A 14043-nucleotide genomic window follows, 5' to 3' on the forward strand; every position below is an offset into this window, starting at 1 on the left:
TTGACTTCCACGACAGGACCAGGTCAGCACCGCTAGCACAGAGAAGACAGACACAGGTGACTCCGAATATCTCACATGGCAATTTCTCTAGCAAAATACTATTTTAAATGCTGGCAAACTTCCTCAGGGTAGGTGTTTGCCAACGTCTACATAAAAGGCACCACAAGGGACACACTATACTTACAACTGGGTTAGTTTCGGTATACAAATAGAATACACAAGCCTTTGATTGTGGGGAATACACAAAGCTAAAAGTGGAACAAGCGCAACAGCGAGAAGAGAATGATTATATTTGAGTGAAATGATCAGCCAAGATCTGAATTCCTCTGTTCAAGAGTCATGTGGAGCAGCTATGGGAGGAGAAATCCATCTGAGGGAGAGAAAGGAAAATACAGAGGAAAAGATGGTAGAGAGCGAGCGAGGGGCCTTCAGGAAAAGAGACAAAATAGAAAGAGAGGGAGGTATGTGGACATCCCTTCGTAGTGCTCCCCTCCACCTCATTAAACAGAGCACATCTGGCTCTGCCATCTGCTGCACGCCACCTTTCCGTCGCTCAATTCTCTCTGTTTTTAGACATGGTCCGTTCTTCACAGTCCCACTGAAACGGCTGGACCCATCTGTTGTTTATCTTGTTCTCCTACACTTAGTTTCAGGGGGATAGACAGATGAACAACAGGCTGACTACATGTGAGAGGAGAGGTAGAGAGCAGGAGAGAGAGCTCGTGTTCAAAGCGCCGAGGTCCTGACCGGACTGCTTCAGTCTTCAGCTCAACGGTCAGCCTGACCGGATCTCATCCAGGCCCATCAGTACTCTAGGCTACATATTCCAAGCCCATACAAATACTCACCACTAGACCTTCACCATATTACTATTACCCACAGATTGAAGGTTGAGACGGTACAAGAGAGCTGATGCTTTTCTTGTGGCCATCTGAGCGTGAGACCTACTCAGCAAATAGCCTAAGGTACTGTAGTTGTATTAAAAGGCCCAGAGCAGCCATTTTTATCTCCATATCAAAATAATTTCTGGGTAACAATTAAATACCTTACTGTGATTATTTTTGACCATTGTGTTTGAAAACAATTTCTCAAGCAACATTTTGCTAGAACTGTCAGGAGTATTCCAAGTGGGGAGGGAAAAACAAAACTAGATGTTACTGGCAGAGAGGTTTGGAATGCTTTCTTACTGGTCTATTAACTACTTTACTGCCTGGTGATGTCACCAGGCAGGCCAAAACTCCATCCCATCAAAACTGACAGACTGCATCCTTATGTAATACATGTATCACTAGCCACTTTAACTATGCCACTTTGTTTACATACTCATCTCATATGTATATACTGTACTCGATACCATCTACTGTATCTTGCCTATGCTGCTCTGTACCATCACTCATTCATATATCCTTATGTACATATTCTTTATCCCCTTACACTTGTGTGTATAAGAGTAGTTTGGGAATTGTTAGTTAGATTACTTGTTGGTTATTACTGCATTGTCAGAACTAGAAGCACAAGCATTTCGCTACACTCGCATTAACATCTGCTAACCATGTGTATGTGACAAATAAAATGTGATTTGAGACATGTAGGCAGTATTTCCAAACAGCTCTTATACTAAAATGGTGAATGTCCTTTTTTAGTGTAACTCCAACCTCAGTGTGGAAATATACAGTAGATACAGTTGAATTCGGAAGTTTACATACACTTAGGTTGGAGTCATTAAAACTTGTTTTACAACCACTCCAAACATTTCTTGTTAAACTATAGTTTTGGCAAGTTGGTTCGGACATCGACTTTGTGCATGACAAGTCATTTTCCCAACAAATTGTTTACAGACATATTATTTCACTTATAATTCATTGTCACAATTCCAGTCGGTCAGAAGTTTACATACACTAAGTTGACTGGGCCTTTAAACAGCTTGGAAAATTCCAGAAAATGTCATACTTTAGAAGCTTCTGATTGACTCAAATGTAAATTAGTCTATTGGAGGTGTACCTGTGGATGTATTTCAAGGCCTAACTTCAAACTCAGTGCCTCTTTGCTTGACATCATGGGAAATAAAAATAAATCAGCCAAGACCTCAGAATTAAAAAAAGAAAAAAAATTGTAGACCTTCACAAGTCTGGTTCATTCTTGGGAGCAATTTCATCTGTACAAACAATAGTACGCAAGTATAAACACCATGGGACCACGCAGCCGTCATACCGCTCAGGAAGGAGACACGTTCTGTCTCCTAGAGATTAACGTACTTTGGTGCAAAAATCAATTCCAGAACAGCAAAGGACCTTGTGAAGATGCTGGAGGAAACAGGTACAAAAGTATCTATATCCACATAACCTGAAAGGCCACTCAGCAAGGAAGAAGCCACAGCTCCAAAACCGCAATAAAAAACCCAGACCACGGTCTGCAACTGCACGTAAGGATAAAGATCATACTTTTGAGAAATGTCCTCTGGTCTGATGAAACAAACATTGAACCGATTGGCCATAATGACCATCATTATGTTCGGAGGAAAGAGCGATAGGCCTGCAAGCCGAAGAACACCGTCAGCCTGGCGGGGGTGCTTTGTTGCAGGAGGGACTGGTGCACTTCACAAAATAGATGGCATCATGAGGCAGGAAAATTATGCAGATGTATTGAAGCAACATCTCCAAGACATCAGTCAGGAAGTTAAAGCTTGGTCACAAGTTGGTCTTCCAAATGGACAATGACCCCAAGCATACTTCCAAAGTTGTGGCAAAATGGCTTGAGGACAACAAAGTCAAGGTATTGGAGTGGCCATCACAAAGCCCTGACCTCAATCCCATAGAAAATATGTGGGCAGAACTGAAAGTGTGTGCAAGCAAGGAAGCCTACAAACCTGACTCAGTTACACAAGCTCTGTCAGGAGGAATAGCCAAAATTCACCCAACTTATGGAAGGTAACCCGAAACGTTTGACCGAAGTTTAACAATTTAAAAGGAAATGCTACCAAATACTAATTGAGTGTATGTAAACTTCTGACCCACTGGGATTGTGATGAAAAAAATAAAACGGTGATCCTAACTGACCTAAGACAGGGAACTAGGATTAAATGTCCAGAATTGTGAAAAACTGAGTTTAAAATGTATGTAAACTTCCAACTTCAACTATATAATACAGCAAAAGCATGTTTGACTGCACTGGGCATTTAGTACCTCCAATATAACACCATACATTCTAAGGCTGGGAATTGCCATGGAACTCACAATATTATCATGATACTTGGGTGCTGATGTGATATGTATTACGATTCTATATGTATTGCAATTCAGTAGTGCGATTTGATGTTCCAAACATATTGCTCACTGCTGCATAGAAACAAGAGACTGCATGAGACAAAGTTTTGATCGGCCATGGAAATACAAGTGCTGAAAACATGTTGATTCCCCATTTTAAAATATTATGGAGAACAAGCCATAGGATTCAACATACCAGAGTTTTGGCGGAGGTACAGCCGACTAGCTCTACCTTGCAAATAAAATATTTTTTTGCATTATTTATTTAGCCTAGGCTACACACACACACACAACATCAAAGTATCAAAATATCACCCAAAATAATATTGTGATAAGCAGCTGTATATCAACCCCCCCATCAGTAATAAATTCTCCATCCTCTATTCCATTTGTAGAAAAACATGGTGTGGAGTGAGTGTCAGAAAGTCTCACAGGAATGACAGGTAGGCAGCAGTATGCACTTGAGTTCAGTACAGTATGTCATGCAGAAGAAATGGAGAGGTTGATCTGAGTGAATGTGTAGCCTATTTTGACAGCACGTCATAAAAGTGAAGGCAGCAAGAAACCCCTTCCCTTCAGAAGCTGCAGACGAGAAAGAGAGCGAGCGAGTGAGCACGACCGTCTATTGTGTTAGAGCCAGAGCAGCCGCAGAGCAGCTCTCTTAGCTGTTGTCTCAATCTCAGCACATGCAGGCAATTTGCTAATCTCATTCTATTATAGCCTCTGCATATCCGGGCAAAGTGAGACTGCAGTCCTTTTCATAATTTCATACATTAGGTGTGTGTGTGCGTACATGAGGGGATTCTCTCCGCACACAGACGGTCAGAGATGCTACAAAGGAAATTCTTCTGGGGAAGGTGGGCAGACAGCTGGAGGGGGTGGGGGCTGGAACCCCTAGTTGTCAAGCAGCATGGAGGCCGAGGGGAGGAATGCACGCTAAGGAGAGGAGTGGGTGACGAAGGAGTTCCTTGAACAGAGACAAATCGAGGCAGAAGGAGCTTGAGCCATGAAAGGGGATTTGGGAGGCTGAGACAGTGTGAAAGCGAGTGAGATAGAAATGACAGCAGGGTACCGGCACAAGCAGCCAAATAGACTGCTGCAGTGTCTTAAACACGCAGAGAAGCAGTCTGCCTGCCTCAGGCAATGTGCCTCATTGCACTGCACAGCTCCCCACTCCGTCTACAGGAGAAGCCAGAGTAATAGGTGACAAAGAGCCTCATCACACACAGCAATGAGAGGATTTAGCAGAGCAGGGTCCTGGAACAACAACACAAATCACTCATCTCCAACTGACAGACTGTTGTGTTCCTGGTTCGAGCCCAGGGAGGAGCGAGGAGAGGGACGGAAGCTGTTACACTGGCAATACTAAAGTGTCTATAAGAACATTCAAGGTTAATGAAATACAAAATGGTAGAGGGAAATAGTCCTATAATAACTACAACCTAAAACTTCTTACCTGGGAATATAGAAGTCTCATGTTAAAAGGAACCACCAGCTTTCATATGTTCTCATGTTCTGAGCAAGGAACTGAAATGTTAGCACATATTGCGCTTTTACTTTCTTCTCCAACACTTTGTTTTTGCATTATTTAAACCAAATTGAACACGTTTCATTATTTATTTGAGGCTAAATTGAATTTATTGATGTATTATATTAAGTTAAAATAAGTGTTCATTCAGTATTGTTGTAATTGTCATTATTACAAACAACAAATTTAATAAAAAATAAAAAAATTAAAACATGGTCCTCCAATAGTCGGTATCGGCATTGAAAAAAAATCATAATCGGTCGACCTCTACTAGAGAGTGCATACATTTTCATACTTTTCTGTACTGGTCCCGTGAGAGTTGTTTCAATCGGACACTAAACATGAACAATGGAGCCACACCCCGCGGACCCTAGTGTACACCAGCCAGCACTGCGAATAATGAATCCCTAAACAGACTTCCATTAGCTCCCTCGACAGAGACTCACATGCATGCTCACAATGAGTGGAATTGAATTATCTTACTCATATATATCTTCTTTAAAAAAGACAGACTCGGCTCCTGATGAGATAAAAGGAAATTGTGGTAGGCTACAATACATCTAATAAATCTTTGTGAGACAAAGAATGTCAATAAAGATATTCAACTAATTAAAATCAGAATAAACAAACATGCTTCATTGTAATTAAGGCAAGGCATTCTTGATAGGGAAATGAAAGTGGTCATATGGTGCAGACATTAGGGTTTAGTGAGTGCAAGACTGCAGGTCCTTGAGCTCCAGGTCAGGACAGTGTGCTGAAGTGTGTTATATCCCCTCTCTACATATGGCCTAGATTCACCCAACCCACATCAAGTCAGATCACACGCAACATACTGTCACACGGCCAGAAAGATGCACACAAAGATATACCAGAACAGGCACGCGAGCATCGTATGCGTTGGTATTCAGTTATTTTCTTAATACCGACTTTGTATGAGCAGAGCTGTGAAGAGCTCATCTCAGAGGCAAACCATTCATCATTACTGATATAAAGAATCCTTCTCTCAATAACATAATACCACACGGGGCTGCATGCAGTCTCCTCACACAGATGTGCCAAGACACCAAGCAATGTGTGGACAAGTCTTCATTTGAATGTCAAGCAACCAACGTTAACACATTTAACAATATTAGGGGGAAAAGCAAGCAGATGTCTCAATGCTCAAGGGGGTGAAGACAGGTAGGGTTGGAGAAAACTTAAAACATGCCCAAAGGTGGTAAAATGAAAGCCATCTTATCCTACACCCACTGACTGTATTGAAGTGACTTGAGTGGCAGGCAGAATTGATCCCATTAGGAGAAGAGGGATAGGCTACATGAGATTCCCCAGGCTGAGAAATGGAGTGTGTGCTTCACTGAGAGGCCTGTTTTTGTCTGACCTGCATAAAGAGAGGCCATCGGAGAAGGTGTGTGTGAAAATCTGAGATCATAAGCCTAGTGAGAGATGCTTAGAGAGGATTTCTGCAAAGTAACCTGCAAATGGTTGCAGAGGCAGCAGTTGCAGGCAGCCCTGTGGAACAGAGAGCATAGAGACAAGGCCAACAGGTTGTTTATGACTGTACAATAGTCTCACATACTGTGGGTGAAGACAACCTCATGCACAAACACTGGTCCAGACTTAACATAAATACAGGCCATTGGCATTTCCATGTGTACAATGGAACCATAGCTAGACTGTTAGCTGTGTGCTTTGCAATGCATGACAGCTCAAGACAAAGCATTGCACTGCAGTTAAATGAAATAAAAATCACATACACATGGTTGGCAGATTTTTTGAATTTAACCTTTATCTATGCAAGTGAGTTAAGAACAAATTCTTAGATGTTACTGTGAGTGTAGCGAAATGCTTATGATTCTAGATCCGACAGTGCAGCAGTAACTAACATGTAATATCAACAATTCCACAACAAAACCTACTACACACAATCTAGTAAAGGAATGGGATAAGAATATATAAATGAGGTAGTGAGTGCGGCTATGATGCAATTGATAGTGTAGGATGCAGTATACACATGAGATATTTAAACATTCTTAAAAGTGGTGTTATTAAAGTGACTAGTGTTCCATTTATTAAAAAGTGGCCAATGATATCACGTCTGAAAGTAGGCAGCCGCCTCTCTGTACTAGAGATGGCTGTTGAACAATCTGATGGCCTTGAGATTGATTGTAAAAGAAGGTTTCTCTGTCCCAGCTTTGATACACCTGTACTGACCTCGCCTTCTGGATGATAGCAGGGTGAACAGGCAGTGGCTCGGGTGGTTATTGTCCTTGATGATCTTTCTTGTCTTCCTATGACGTTGGGCGTTGTAGCTATCCTGGAGGGCAGGTAGTTTGCCCCCGGTGAGGCATTGTGCAGACCTCACCACCCTCTGGAGAGCCCTGCGTTTGTGGGTGATGCAGTTGCCGTAACAGGCGGTGATACAGCCCGACAGGATGCGATCTCGATTGTGCACCTGTAAAAGTTAGTGAGGGTTTTCGATGACAAGCCAAATTTGTTAAACCTCAGGAGGCTGAAGAGGCGCTGTTGTGCCTTCTTCACCACACGGGTCTGTGTGGGTGGACCATTTCAGTTTGTCAGTAATGTGTACACCGAGGGAACTTAAAACTTTCCATCTTTTCCACTACTGTCCCGCCGATGTGTATAGGGCGATGCTCCCTTTGCAGTTTCCTAAAGTCCATGATCATCTCTTTTGTTTTGCTGACACCACACTGCGAGCCCTCACCTCCTCCCTGTAGGTTGTCTTGTCGTTGTTGGTAATTAAGACTACCACTGCAGTGTCATCTGCAACCTTGGTGTTTGAGTTGGAGGCGTGCATGGCCATACAGTCGTGGGTAAACAGGGAGTACAAGAGGGGGCTGAGAACGCACACTTTTGTGGGGCCCCAGTGTTGAGGATCAGCGGAGCGGAGATGTTGTTTCTTACCTTCACCACCTTGGGACGGCCCGTTAGGAAGTCCAGGATCCAGTTGCACAGGGCGGGGTCAAGACCCAGGATCTCAAGCTTAATGACGAGTTTGGAGGGTACTATAGTGTTGAATGCTGAGCTGTAGTCAATGAACAGCATTCTTACATAGGTATTCCTCATCCAGATGGGATAGGGCAGTGTGATGGCGATTGCATTGTGTGTGGACCTATTGGGGAAGTAAGCAAATTGAAGTGGGTCTAGGGTAAAAATCCAACATAAAAATATTTTTTACATACATCTACGGATGAGACAGTCACACTTCATATACAATGTATCCCATAGGACGGTAGCTAGCTAAGTCCACAGACGCAATGAACAAAACACTACCAATTTCCTCCAAGCTAGCTAACCACTGCAGCTAACCTCAGCAAAAAAAAGTAACGTCCTCTCACTGTCAACTGCGTTTATTTTCAGCAAACTTAACACCATATCAGCCCGTTCTTGCTGTGAGATGTTACCCCCCTCTTCCACCAAGGTACCTGCTAGTTCCCGGATGTCCCAGACGTGCTCAATGGGATTGAGATCCGGGCTCGTCGCTGGCCATGACAGAACACTGACATTCCTGTCTTGCAGGAAATCATGGTCATGCTGGAGTGTCATGTCGGGATAAGCCTTCAAGAAGGGTACCACATGAGAGAGGAGGATGTCTTCCCTGTAACACACAGCATTGAGATTGCCTGCAATGACAAGCTCAGTCCGATGATGCTGTGACACACCGCCACAGACCATAACGGACGCTACACCTCCAAATTGATCCAGTGCCAGAGTACAGCCCTCGGTGTAACGCTCATTCCTTCGACGATAAATGCAAATCCGACCATCACCCCTGGTGAGACAAAACCGCGACTCGTCAGTGAAGAGCACTTTTTGCCAGTCATGTCAGGTCCAGCGATGGTGGGTTTGTGCCCAAAGGCAACGCTGTTGCCTTACAACAGGCCTACAAGCCCTCAATCCAGCCTCTGAGCCTATTGCGGACAGTCTGAGCACTGATTGTGCGTTCCTGGTGTATCTCGGGCAGTTGTTGCCATCCTGTACCTGTCCCCCAGGTGTGATGTTCAGATGTACCGATCCTGTGCAGGTGTTGTTACACGGTCTGCCACTGCAAGGACAATCAGCTGTCCGTCCTGTCTCCCTGTCTTAGGCGTCTCACAGTACGGACATTGCAATTTATTGCCCTGGCCACATCTGCAGTCCCCATGCCTCCTTGCAGCATTCCTAAGGCACATTCACGCAGATGAGCAGGGACCCTGGGCATCTCTTTTGGTGCTTTTCAGAGTCAGTAGAAAGGCATTTTTAGTGTCCTAAGTTTTCATAAAACTGTGACCTTAATTTCCTACCGTCTGTAAGCTGTTAGTGTCTTAACGACCATTCCATGGATGGATGTTCATTAATTGTTTATGGTTCATTGAACAAGCATGAGAAACAGTGTTTAAACCCCTTACAATGAAGATTTGTTATTTGGATTTTTACGAATTATCTTTGAAAGACAGGGTCGCTTTTTTTGTTGAGTTTAGTATTGACGTAATTAAATCACAATGTATGAGCTCGCTTCCATTAAACAGCTGCCCGTGTTAGCTAGTTAAGGACACTGCACTGATGTGCTCGCTAGCAAATATGCTAACATTAGCTAGCAAAACATTTGGCTATGGGCTGGCACTGCAGTAGTGGATTATGGAGAGTGAATGAAATTGTTTCATCATCATCTTGCTAGGTAGTTATCTAGCTGTGGCTAGTATCAACAAGGGATTTTTACACAAAAAAAGCAACATTAGCGCAGAGCTTGGAATCTAGACCATAAGCACAGATATTCATTGCCAAACAATGCTACTGCAACCTTCTGGTTTGGAATATTTTAAGGCCGAGTGGCTGATGAATTCCAAGGTCTTTGCTGTGTGAACACGGTCATGGCGTTGGCCTGGGGGGTAGGTTTATGACAGTCATAAATACCTCTTCCCCCCTTTTTCCTCGCTCTTCCCTACTGAGGTTACATTTGCAAAACCCTTGGTTAACAGAGATTCTGGGAACATCAGAAGGTGGGGGGAAATTAACTATATTCTGGTAATCAGACCAATTGAACATATGCGGTGGTACTTAATGAATATGATGTCAGTTCGGTTGTCATCTGAGACATTCTTATCAATGACAAACTCTAGTGGAAAGTCTACACATCATAGTTATCAGATTCACATGGAATTGTTGTTCAACTTAAATGTTTGAATATGAAATTATTCGTGATGGGATAAAATGTGATTTTAGCTTCTAAAATGTGAGATTTGGGTTTTCATAAGATTGAGCAGAGCCCCATCAGTGGCCCGCCCCTGTGAAGGCACATGGGCTATAAAACTTTTCAAACACACCCTCCTCTCCCTTCCTATATAAGCCCTTGACAACAATATAACCTCCTGTTCCGAGGACGAGGGTCCTATGTCAGAATGGTTCAGATAACTACAGAAGGAAGCCAACATCAGCATGAGCTTTGGTTGCGAATGGTATGAACTTTGAACTCTTACTCACGACAGAAGTGATACCTCCTAGCCGTTGAGTTAGCAACAGCCGCTGAAAACGAGGGTTAGGAAAGAAGAGACAAAGTATCCCATCTATCACCCAACAACGTTACTACAACGTAACCAATTGACAACCAGAGACATTCTTCAAAGGACACAGGACTCAGTTGGGCCTCCCATCTAGCACCAACCTACCGAAGCACAGCTCAGAGTAAATATTGCATTTTCCTTTTCCAAATGGGCAGTAAATTTAGAATGCATAAGATACTCTACTTACAATAGCACAGCTTATTCCCTTTGTTCCTCAGTCTTCCCGCTCTTTCACTCAAACCCAGCCCCTTTTCTTTTGTGTAAGAAGCCGTCATATCTGTTCCGCCCGCTAGGGACGTTGTCCTTTGACGTAATTTGTAATCAAGTTTTGATTTAATTATGTGTAATTCTGTGTGATTAGTTAGGCATTTAGTAAATAAATCAACCCAATTTTGTATTGCTGATACAAATTGTTAGCCAGGGTTCATGCAGATAACCAAGAATTTACAACTTTCAGATGAGACCGAATTATGACGATTAATATTGACTGCTATTGATGTAAAATATTACTAGTTCTTTAAGAGTTTATTCGGAAGATAACAGCTCTAAATATTATTTTGTGGTGCCTGACTCTCTAGTTAATTACATTTACATGATAAGCTCAATCAGGTAATATTAATTACGGATAAATTATTTTATAGAAAAGCATGTCATATCACTTAATCCAGCATAGTCAAAGACACGACAACACGAAAAAAAGGGATTGACCGCCGACACTCTGTTGAGAGATGCTGACGGCAGGCAAACGTTTGACAATCCTACAGGTGTGTCTGAGCTTTAACATTTACCCAAACTCTACCTAAGTTTATTTTCCACAAAGCTGACCCTGATATAGCAACGCAAAGGCCTGGAGAGATGCAACAGCTAGGCAGCCTGTCAGCAGAATGCTGTGTGTGTGTGTGTGTGTGTAAATAGCAGAGCAGCACTGTACAGACTGGACATCAGCCCTCCACCACAGCTAGGTGGCCTGTCGAATACCAGACATAAACCACTACAAGAGCAGTGTCTGACAGTCAACTCATTTCCTGAAGCTATTTCTTAGACACAGGAAACCAAATTAGCATACTCAAAATTGAAGACGTTCCAAGAATTGCATTTGAAGTAGTAACAATTACTGCAAATAGTAACTATAGTGTTAATGACACTGCTAGTTGACACACAGTACCCCAGTCAAGGACTGAAGAGAGCTTTGGGAGAATTAAACTAGTGCTGCTTTTTTTAGTAATGGCACCATAGCAGAGTCGTCTGAAAGATAGACTGCAGACAAGCACATCACTAAGCATGCTCAGACTACCAGAGCAATGGTCCTCCTTTTGTATTAATCAATAGCTGATGCAAGTTCTCCTTGTTTTCCTGGAAAATGGTCTCTCATGTTTGAGCTCTTGTCTTGGTTCATCCTGATTGGCCAGCTAGCCCTTGGATGAGGGCTGCCTTTGGCATGATTGGACTGCTGTTGAGTCAAACGTGCTACATCAAGTTCAGAGGTGACTTGTAAGCTGATAAAATCCTTATTGAAATCATATCAAGACAAATATGCCCATCTGCTTTCAGGAAGTAAACCTAGCCTGTAACCTGCATTATTATCAAAGAGCTCAAAGATGGTTTGAAGTAGACTTTTATAAGCGTCTACTGATCCATTGTTGAGAATGCCACTGTTTTTGATGCTGGTTTTTATTTGAAGTTAGCTCATTCAAGTTGGCCTGAAATCCATAAAACAGCAGATGAAAGTAGGAGGTGGCTTCCCCACTGAGACAGATGTATTATCTAGGATTTATCCCGTGTTCCAAACAAACAGGCCAGTCTGTCAACAACAACAGTATAGTTCGACTATATGAGTCTACCCCCCACATCCCCATCAGTTACATAACCACCAACATCATTTTCTCTCCCTTTCATTGAGGGCTCCTAAAATCCAAAGTTACACATCTACCATAGAGCTGCTCCTAGGGAAGTGTGGGGGAAGCAGGGGAAACCCCAGGCTAAAATACAGGACAGGCAAGCAGCATACATCTCTTCCCTGCAGTGACTTCACAACACTTCCTGCTCACTTGGTGACCACAGGGCCAGAACAACCTCAGCCCTGTGTGGACAAGACAATGAGGGTCACTTATTAATACCACATCCCCAACAGAAATAGAAAGTCTAAAACAGACAAAGCCCCCCCAGACCAGAGCAATTTGACAAAACACTCAATATGGCTGAGGTACAGGCTATGCCTAGCTACTGATAACATTTCTATGATATGCCCGCTCCCAGATCAAATGCCACGATCAGAGTCCATGATGCCAAACAAGGGTCAGCCATCATCCTCATCAGTTTAATAGCCAGTCAGGTTAGTCAGCCACAGCCAGCCCAGTATGTAACAGTGTCTTAATGTGAGCCCTTCTGCATGGCTCTGTCTGGAGGAGGAAGTGACCTTACGTTCCCATCGGCTCAACATTTATCTTTTGCTTATTAATTCAAATCAGCTCCCACAAACAAAACCCTTACTGATGCCTTCCAAAGCCCAACATTTGAATAATTAACTGTGGCCACCTGACAGTTCACACAATACGAGGTGGCAATGGTTCTCTAAAACAGGTTTGTGTCTTAAAACAGGTTGGAAACATAGGAGAGAAAGGCATCAAGGGATAGATGGCATTCAGTGACTGAACTTCGATCACCTCTTCTATAAATCTGTCAACTATATTGAGCTGTGGAATGTCTCAGTGCTGTCTTTAAATCATCACTTCCTGTTGAGAGAGATTACTGAGATAAAAAAGGTTTGGGTTGCAGCAGGTCTCAGATATGGCAGGCAGCACTGCTGTCGGCTTGTCAAGTTAACTACCCTCACCTCTGGGGGCATTCTCACCATGTCACAGAGAAAGGGTGACATACACACACTGCGGTTGACCTGGAAAGGCAACAGTTACTGAAAGTATTGGTGTGAATGTGATTCTTAGTCAGTAAACTTGTGTCTTAAAATGATAACCACATTCTACCAAAAATCTGTGTAGGACCTTTTATAGAAGTAAAGCAGATGTGTGCTTTTACACACCAACGCAAACACTCAATTACACAAATAACACCTTAGGCAGTTATTCTAATCTGGGTTTTGGGTCAGATTGGTGTAAAATGTTTCTCAGCAGGGAGTGAGTGTCTCACTGGGTCTCAGTGTGTGTGTGTGTGTGTCAGGCAAGCAGCTGTGCTCTCCTTAGAAGTGTGAAGGTCCCTGTGGCTGTCCAGCAGGCCCAGTAGCAGGAGATCCATGCCCCTCTCAAGGAGCAGCATGCCTTGCCAGCCACTGCCCAGATGGAGATGCTCGCACACTGTGTTTGTGCCTCAGACCACCACCACAATGCCCCCATTCTGCTGGGCGGTAGGCAGGGCCGGAGGGGTCTCGCCCTCCCTGTGGACCCCAACACTGCTCCTTCCTTTCACAGCTACTGAACAGAGAGAAGGGGACATAGGAGCACCAGAGGGAGAAAAGAGAGCAGGGCTAATATGGCTCTATGCCACCTCTTCACCCATGTTACATAGAGACCACAGTGCCAGGGTTGTTTTAATGACAGAATAATATGAAGCTGAATGGCTACAAGGCCAGGCTCTTTGAAAGCTGCACACTGATTGCAGTGTGTGAAAATAATTATAGTGCATTGTAGTACACTTATGGTGGTGCTACTAAAATGTGTTATGTTAGTATGACATGGTTCTG

General features: G+C 43.3%; 1 protein-coding gene across 4 annotated transcripts in view; it reads right to left on the reverse strand.

Annotated features, from left to right (window-relative positions):
• Positions 1-14043, reverse strand: part of LOC135557563 (tyrosine-protein kinase CSK) — a 37184-nt gene that overhangs the window by 19810 nt on the left and 3331 nt on the right. Inside the window, exon 1 of one of the 4 annotated variants that reach the window (XM_064990980.1) lies at positions 7003-7104. The exons of the other annotated variants lie outside the window; for them this stretch is intronic. The gene's annotated coding sequence lies outside the window, so the exon portion shown is untranslated. Of the gene's footprint in view, positions 1-7002; positions 7105-14043 lie in introns of those variants that run through there. 4 annotated transcript variants of the gene reach the window in all.

Source organism: Oncorhynchus masou, chromosome 2 (genome assembly GCF_036934945.1).
Source record: "Oncorhynchus masou masou isolate Uvic2021 chromosome 2, UVic_Omas_1.1, whole genome shotgun sequence".
Classification (NCBI taxonomy): domain Eukaryota; kingdom Metazoa; phylum Chordata; class Actinopteri; order Salmoniformes; family Salmonidae; genus Oncorhynchus; species Oncorhynchus masou.